We start from the raw sequence: 8,907 nt of genomic DNA on the forward strand, positions 1-8,907 counted from the left end.
TAGAATGTGGGGCAGAAGTTTGTGGTTATAGGAGGGTGGGTGCAGGAGGAAAGAGGAGTGATTGGTGGAATGATGAAGTAAAGGGTGTGATAAAAAAGAAAAGGGTAGCTTATGAGAGGTTTTTACAAAGCAGAAGTATTATAAGAAGAGTAAAGTATATGGAGGGTAAAACAAAGGTGAAGAGAGTGGTGAGAGAGTGCAAAAGGAGAGCAAATGATAGAGTGGGAGAGGCACTATCAAGAAATTTTGATGAAAATAAGAAAAAATTTTGGAGTGAGATAAACAAGTTAAGAAAGCCTAGGGAACGAATGGATTTGTCAGTTAAAAAGCAGAGTAGGAGAGTTAGTAGATGGGGAGCTGGAGGTATTAGGTAGATGGCAGGAATATTTTGAGAACTTTTAAATGTCGACGAAGAAAGGGAGGCGGTCATTTCATGCACTGGCCAGGGAGGTATAACATCATCTAGAAGTGAACAAGAGCTGGATGTGAGTGTGGTGGAGGTACGTGAGGCATTACGTAGAATGAAAGGGGGTAAAGCAGCAGGAACTGATGGGATCATGACAGAAATGCTAAAAGCATGGGGGGATATAGTGTTGGAGTGGTTGGTACTTTTGTTTAACAATGTATGGAAGAGGGGAGGGTACCTTGGGACTGGCAGAGAGCGTGTATAGTTACTTTATATAAAGAGAAGGGGTACAAGAGATTGTAAAAATTATAAAGGAATAAGTTTACTGAGTATACCAGGAAAGTGTACGGTAGGGTTATTATTGAAAGAATTAGAGGTAAGACAGAGAGTAGGATTGCGGATAAGCAAGGAGGTTTTAGAGTGGGTAGGGGATGTGTAGATCAAGTGTTTACATTGAAGCATATATGTGAACAGTATTTAGACGAAGGTAGGGAAGTTTTCATTGCATTTATGGATTTAGAAAAGGCATATGATAGAGTGGATAGGGGAGCAATGTGGCAAATATATGGAAGAGGTGGTAAGTTACTAAATGCTGTAAAGAGTTTTTATGAGGATAGTGAGGCTCAGGTTAGGGTGTGTAGAAGAGAGGGAGATTACTTCCCGGTAAAAGTAGCTCTTAGACAGGGATGTGTAATGTCACCATGGTTGTTTAATATATTTATAGATGGGGTTGTAAACGAAGTAAATGCTAGGGTGTTCGGGAGAGGGGTGGGATTAAATTATGGGGAATCAAATACAAAATGGGACTTGACACAGTTACTTTTTGCTGATGATACTGTGCTTATGGGAGATTCTAAAGAAAAGTTGCTAAGGTTAGTGGACGAGTTTGGGAGCTTGTGTAAAGGTAGAAAATTAAAAGTGAACATAGATAAGAGTAAGGTGATGAGGGTATCAAATGATTTAGGCAAAGAAAAATTGGTTATCACATTGGAGAGAAGGAGTATGGAAGAAGTGAATGTTTTCAGATGTTTGGGAGTTGACATGTCAGCGGATGGGTTTATGAAGGATGAGGTTAATCATAGAATTGATGAAGAAAAAAGGTGAGTGGTGCATTGAGGTATATGTGGAGACAAAAAATGTTATCTATGGAGGCAAAGAAAGGAATGTACGAAAGTATAGTAGTACCAACACTCTTATATGGGTGTGAAGCTTGGGTGGTAAATGCAGCAGCGAGGAGGCAGTTGGAGGCAGTGGAGATGTCCTGTCTAAGGGCAATGTGTGGTGTAAATATTATGCAGAAAATTCGGAGTGTGGAAATTAGGAGAAGGTGTGGAGTTAATAAAAGTATTAGTCAGAGGGCAGAAGAGGGGTTGTTGAGATGGTTTGGTCATTTAGAGAGAATGGATCAAAGTAGAATGACATGGAGAGCATAAAAATCTGTAGGGGAAGGAAGGCGGGGTAGGGGTCATCCTCGAAAAGGTTGGAGGGAGGGGGTAAAGGAGGTTTTGTGGGCGAGGGGCTTGGACTTCCAGCAAGCATGCGTGCATGTTAGATAGGAGTGAATGGAGACGAATGGTTTTTGGGACCTGACGATCTGTTGGAGTGTGAGCAGGGTAATATTTAGTGAAGGGATTCAGGGAAGCCGGCTATTTTTATATACCCGGACTTGAGTCCTGGAAATGGGAAGGAGTTTAGAGGAGAGGTCTGAGATATTGGCAGTTTGGAGGGATATGTTATATATCTTTATATATGCTTGTAAACTGTTGTATCTGGGCGCCTCTGCAAAAACAGTGATTATGTGTGAGTGAGGTGAGTGTTGATGATGATAAAAGTATTTTGCTTTTTGGGGGATTTTCTTTCTTTTTGGGTCACCCTGCCTCGGTGGGAGACGGCCGACTTGCTGAATATATATATATATATATATATATATATATATATATATATATATATATATATATATATATATATATATATATATATATATATATATATATATATATATATATATATATATATGTATGTATATATATATAGTATGTATATACACTGTTGTAGCTACACTGAGAGTAAAAGGTAGATGGGATACAAGGAGAATAGAAGCATCAGGGAAGAGAGAGGTGAAGGTTTATAAACTAAAAGAGGAGGCAGTTAGGGTAAGATATAAACAGCTATTGGAGGATAGATGGGCTAATGAGAGCATAGGCAATGGGGTCGAAGAGGTATGGGGTAGGTTTAAAAATGTAGTGTTAGAGTGTTCAGCAGAAGTTTGTGGTTACAGGAAAGTGGGTGCAGGAGGGAAGAGGAGCGATTGGTGGAATGATGATGTAAAGAGAGTAGTAAGGGAGAAAAAGTTAGCATATGAGAAGTTTTTACAAAGTAGAAGTGATGCAAGGAGGGAAGAGTATATGGAGAAAAAGAGAGAAGTTAAGAGAGTGGTGAAGCAATGTAAAAAGAGAGCAAATGAGAGAGTGGGTGAGATGTTATCAACAAATTTTGTTGAAAATAAGAAAAAGTTTTGGAGTGAGATTAACAAGTTAAGAAAGCCTAGAGAACAAATGGATTTGTCAGTTAAAAATAGGAGAGGAGAGTTATTAAATGGAGAGGTAGAGGTATTGGGAAGATGGAAGGAATATTTTGAGGAATTGTTAAATGTTGATGAAGATAGGGAAGCTGTGATTTCGTGTATAGGGCAAGGAGGAATAACATCTTGTAGGAGTGAGGAAGAGCCAGTTGTGAGTGTGGGGGAAGTTCGTGAGGCAGTAGGTAAAATGAAAGGGGGTAAGGCAGCCGGGATTGATGGGATAAAGATAGAAATGTTAAAAGCAGGTGGGGATATAGTTTTGGAGTGGTTGGTGCAATTATTTAATAAATGTATGGAAGAGGGTAAGGTACCTAGGGATTGGCAGAGAGCATGCATAGTTCCTTTGTATAAAGGCAAAGGGGATAAAAGAGAGTGCAAAAATTATAGGGGGATAAGTCTGTTGAGTGTACCTGGTAAAGTGTATGGTAGAGTTATAATTGAAAGAATTAAGAGTAAGACGGAGAATAGGATAGCAGATGAACAAGGAGGCTTTAGGAAAGGTAGGGGGTGTGTGGACCAGGTGTTTACAGTGAAACATATAAGTGAACAGTATTTAGATAAGGCTAAAGAGGTCTTTGTGGCATTTATGGATTTGGAAAAGGCGTATGACAGGGTGGATAGGGGGGCAATGTGGCAGATGTTGCAAGTGTATGGTGTAGGAGGTAGGTTACTGAAAGCAGTGAAGAGTTTTTACGAGGATAGTGAGGCTCAAGTTAGAGTATGTAGGAAAGAGGGAAATTTTTTCCCAGTAAAAGTAGGCCTTAGACAAGGATGTGTGATGTCACCGTGGTTGTTTAATATATTTATAGATGGGGTTGTAAGAGAAGTAAATGCGAGGGTCTTGGCAAGAGGCGTGGAGTTAAAAGATAAAGAATCACACACAAAGTGGGAGTTGTCACAGCTGCTCTTTGCCGATGACACTGTGCTCTTGGGAGATTCTGAAGAGAAGTTGCAGAGATTGGTGGATGAATTTGGTAGGGTGTGCAAAAGAAGAAAATTAAAGGTGAATACAGGAAAGAGTAAGGTTATGAGGATAACAAAAAGATTAGGTGATGAAAGATTGAATATCAGATTGGAGGGAGAGAGTATGGAGGAGGTGAACGTATTCAGATATTTGGGAGTGGACGTGTCAGCGGATGGGTCTATGAAAGATGAGGTGAATCATAGAATTGATGAGGGAAAAAGAGTGAGTGGTGCACTTAGGAGTCTGTGGAGACAAAGAACTTTGTCCTTGGAGGCAAAGAGGGGAATGTATGAGAGTATAGTTTTACCAACGCTCTTATATGGGTGTGAAGCGTGGGTGATGAATGTTGCAGCGAGGAGAAGGCTGGAGGCAGTGGAGATGTCATGTCTGAGGGCAATGTGTGGTGTGAATATAATGCAGAGAATTCGTAGTTTGGAAGTTAGGAGGAGGTGCGGGATTACCAAAACTGTTGTCCAGAGGGCTGAGGAAGGGTTGTTGAGGTGGTTCGGACATGTAGAGAGAATGGAGCGAAACAGAATGACTTCAAGAGTGTATCAGTCTGTAGTGGAAGGAAGGCGGGGTAGGGGTCGGCCTAGGAAGGGTTGGAGGGAGGGGGTAAAGGAGGTTTTGTGTGCGAGGGGCTTGGACTTCCAGCAGGCATGCGTGAGCGTGTTTGATAGGAGTGAATGGAGACAAATGGTTTTTAATACTTGACGTGCTGTTGGAGTGTGAGCAAAGTAACATTTATGAAGGGATTCAGGGAAACCGGCAGGCCGGACTTGAGTCCTGGAGATGGGAAGTACAGTGCCTGCACTCTGAAGGAGGGGTGTTAATGTTGCAGTTTAAAAACTGTAGTGTAAAGCACCCTTCTGGCAAGACAGTGATGGAGTGAATGATGGTGAAAGTTTTTCTTTTTCGGGCCACCCTGCCTTGGTGGGAATCGGCCGGTGTGATAATAAAAAAAAAAAAATAAAAATATATATATACATATATATATATATACATATATATATACATATATATATATACATATATATATATATATATATATATATATATATATATATGTATATATATACACATGGTGGGATGTCGCTAGGGTGAGATGCTCCATATATTTTGAGTGGATATGAGGAATCAGAATGGATGTCTATCTCTAGCTTCAGCAGACATCATCGTGAGCATCCACCGGAGATAACAGAGAAGTGACAATCCTCTACATCAGACCGTTACTGCTGTATCACTTAAACTGCAGTGTGCATGTGGGGAGTTGTGGAGGTCATCCAGTCAGCCAGTGAATGTGTGGAGGGTTGTTATGCGGAGCATAACAAAGGGGCTTTCTGTATAGTATATGTGATTGTTGTCAGCTAGGACTGTATACCATGTACATGTACTTGTAGCAAATAAAGATAATATTATTATTATTATTATTATTATTATTATTATTATTATTATTATTATTATTATTATTATTATTATTATTATTATTATTATTATTATTATTGTTATATTCTCCTTTGTATGGACTGATGAAGCCACTGTGTGGCGAAACGTTTCCTTTAAAGATACCCAAATGTTGCACATGTGTCTAATTTATCAAACGCTGCACAAGTATTCCATTATAATCTGTAGAACGATAATCTGGGACATTAACTGCATCATCCTTATTATCGCAGTTCCAGTTAATATTACAAGCAATTGATTTATCTCCTCTTCGCTGTTCTCTAGATTATTTGCTGGTGTGACCTTGTGGGTCAGAACCCAGGCCTGGGTGATGGCAGATTAAGCAGGGGTGATCAAGGTGACCTTGTGTGTCAGAACCCAGGTCTGGGTGATGGCAGATTAAGCAGGGGTGATCAAGGTGACCTTGTGTGTCAGAACCTAGGCCTGGGTGATGGCAGATTAAGCAGGGGTGATCAAGGTGACCTTGTGTGTCAGAACCCAGGCCTGGGTGATGGCAGATTAAGCAGGGGTGATCAAGGTGACCTTGTGTGTCAGAACCCAGGCCTGGGTGATGGCAGATTAAGCAGGGGTGATCAAGGTGACCTTGTGTGTCAGAACCCAGGTCTGAGTGATGGCAGATTAAGCAGGGGTGATCAACGTGGCCTTGTACTCACCTAATTGTACTCACCTAATTTTGGTTGCGGGGGTCGAGACTCAGCTCCTGGCCCCCTGCTCCACGAGCTTTATCATACCTCGTCTTAAAGCTATGTATAGTTGCTGCCTCCATTACATCGCTTGCCAGACTATTCCACTTCCTAACTACTCTATGACTGAAGAAATACTTCCTAACATCCCTGTGACTCATCTGAGTCTTCAGCTTCCAATTGTGACCCCTTGTTTCTGTGTCCCCTCTCTGGAACATCCCGTCTCTGTCCACCTTGTCTATTCCACGCAGTATTTTGTATGTCGTTATCATGTCTCCCCTGACCCTTCTGTCCTCCAGTGTTGTCAGACCGATTTCCCTTAACCTTTCTTCATAGGACATTCCCCTTAGCTCTGGAACTAGCCTTGTTGCAAACCTTTGCACTTTCTCTAATTTCTTGACGTGTTTGACCAGATGTGGGTTCCAAACTAATGCTGCGTACTCCAGTATGGGCCTGACGTACACAGTGTATAAAGTCTTGAACGATTCCTTACTGAAGTACCGGAATGCTATTCTCAGGTTTGCCAAGCGCCCATATTCCGCAGCAGTTATCTGGTTAATGTGTGCTTCTAGCGATGTACTCGGTATTATACTCACTCCTAGGTCTTTCTCCTTGAGTGAGGTTTGCAGCCTTTGGCCTCCTAGCCTATACTCTGTCTGCGGTCAGAACCCAGGCCGAGTGATGGCAGACTAACCAGGGGTGACCAAGTTGACCTTGTGTGTCAGAACCCAGACCTGGGTGATGGCAGATTAAACGTGTGATCAAGGTGGCCTTGTGGGTCAGAACCCAGGCCTGTCGTGTGGGGTTCGGTAGGAGATAATAGGGTTGAAGGTAAACACCTTGTTGGATGGTAACACTATATATTGTCAGACTGTGGTAAGGAAGGGATGAGCCCAGCCTGCCGTGTAACTGCCTGGATGGATGTCTAAACACCGACTGAGAGCGGGGCAGCTCGTCTCACTTGCTCGCTGCATCCAGTGACGTCATACAGTCACAGGCCTAAGGGATCTTCTATATAAACGCATGGATGGTACTGTGATACTCAGCTAATCTATATAACACATATAAGGGGCTCAGCAACTATGCTGACAGCTCGGTCATGTTACGTATGTCGTCTCGACATACACTACTATGCTATATTCTGAACAGGCAGGTGGTTCTGGGCTGATTCTATACAATAACAAATTCATATATAACTTAGAACTAATGGATGGTATCATAATGGATGTTAACAAAATGAGTTTTACGAAATGGGTGTTAACGTAATCACTTTTAACGTAATGCATTACAAACTATAAGAACAAATCATGGTACAATATGGGATGGAACTGATCGATCGATCTGTATTCATGCACCCTACGGATTCTGAGGAAATAAATATATATATATATACAAGGTGAAATTAACAGCAAAGGCATCTGGTGCGTACTCAGATCATTACTGTCAAATTCTCAGAATACGGAGGGAACGTGAACACGAAAATTTCTGACAAACTAATCAGCTAATAACAAAACACACAGTTGATAATTTCATTCATCTCGGACATCTAATTATACAGGCTGTTTACATTTAAACCCAATTCTGCGAGGGTAAGGTTTACGTATACAGAATGGTTATCATCTTTGGGTGGATCGAACTCTTCTGCGATGGCTAACACATGCCTTGACTGAGGACAGTCTGAACGAGTATCTACAAAAGATACAGCTACATTCACTAGTGACTGTGGAATTACTAACTCTTCTGCTAGGAGTACTCAACTCGACTATTCGATACAGTAATTCTTGGCTCATTACAAAGTCACTAATGGGTGCTGGTGGCTTCACAGTCAGAATAAGATCTTCCTGGAGCAGGAATCGAATCACCAGAACACAAGGGATCGGTTCTTTCTTGCTGGAGGAATGAACAAACTCGGTGGAATGGATGACTTCTATATAAATACATGGATGGTACTATGATACTCAGCTAATCTATATAACACATATAAGGGGATCAGCAACTATGCTGACAGGCCTGGGTGATGGCAGATAAGCAGGGGTGATCAAGGTGACCTTGCGTGTCAGAACCCAGACCTGGGTGATGAGAGATAAGCAGGTGTGATCAAGGTGACCTTGTGCGTCAGAACCCAAGCCTGGGTGATGAGAGGTAAGCAGGCGTGATCAAGGTAAATTAAGGGTAGCTTCAGTTTCTTGTATCAAGAGAACTTCACCGGCATCAAAAGCCCTTTTGCTTCACTTTGAAAGTTCAACTGGAGAGTCAAGTTCTTATATTAAAAATATAAAACGTTGATTTACCTTCAAGCCGAATGGTGATAACAGAAGTCAAACGAAGCCGTCCCTTGTGTGTGTTTCTGTGGTTTATCAGGCAAGATAAGGCAGACAAATGTGGTTTATTAACATAAAACTGTCGCTAATGTGTGTCCATGTGGTTTATTTAGTCACATGTGAGTGTGTGTTGTGTATAAAGCAGTCACATGTGTCTCCATGAGGTTTGTCTAAGAGCTGTGAAAGGCAGGAAGGAGAGTAGTAGCCAGTAACACCCTCACTGACGCCTTGAATGCTACTGTGCCAAGCTTCAGGCGCACCCACCTGCCAACACTCAGGGCAGGCACCTTGATGCTAGTGACGGGCTCTTGATCCAAGCAAGTTATCCCTCCCTTCCTTGGAGCGTGCCAGAGTTCATCCCGTTTCCCAGGCACTATTTATTTATTTATTTATTTATTTATTTGAATATGATACATAGAAGTACAAGGAAATACAGTGGTTAAGTGTAACATGCCAAAGTTCCTTGTATGCAGGGCATTATGGGCAGG

General features: G+C 41.7%; 1 protein-coding gene across 2 annotated transcripts in view; it reads right to left on the reverse strand.

Annotated features, from left to right (window-relative positions):
- Positions 1-8,645, reverse strand: part of LOC128684964 (N-acetylated-alpha-linked acidic dipeptidase 2) — a 44,261-nt gene extending 35,616 nt beyond the window's left edge. The window contains exon 1 of one of the 2 annotated variants that reach the window (XR_011393825.1): positions 8,390-8,530. The gene's annotated coding sequence lies outside the window, so the exon portion shown is untranslated. Of the gene's footprint in view, positions 1-8,389 lie in introns of both variants that reach the window. The other variant, XM_053771373.2, reaches the window with a different exon arrangement.
- Positions 8,646-8,907: the final 262 nt, after the last annotated feature.

This window comes from Cherax quadricarinatus, chromosome 5 (genome assembly GCF_038502225.1).
Source record: "Cherax quadricarinatus isolate ZL_2023a chromosome 5, ASM3850222v1, whole genome shotgun sequence".
NCBI lineage: Eukaryota > Metazoa > Arthropoda > Malacostraca > Decapoda > Parastacidae > Cherax > Cherax quadricarinatus.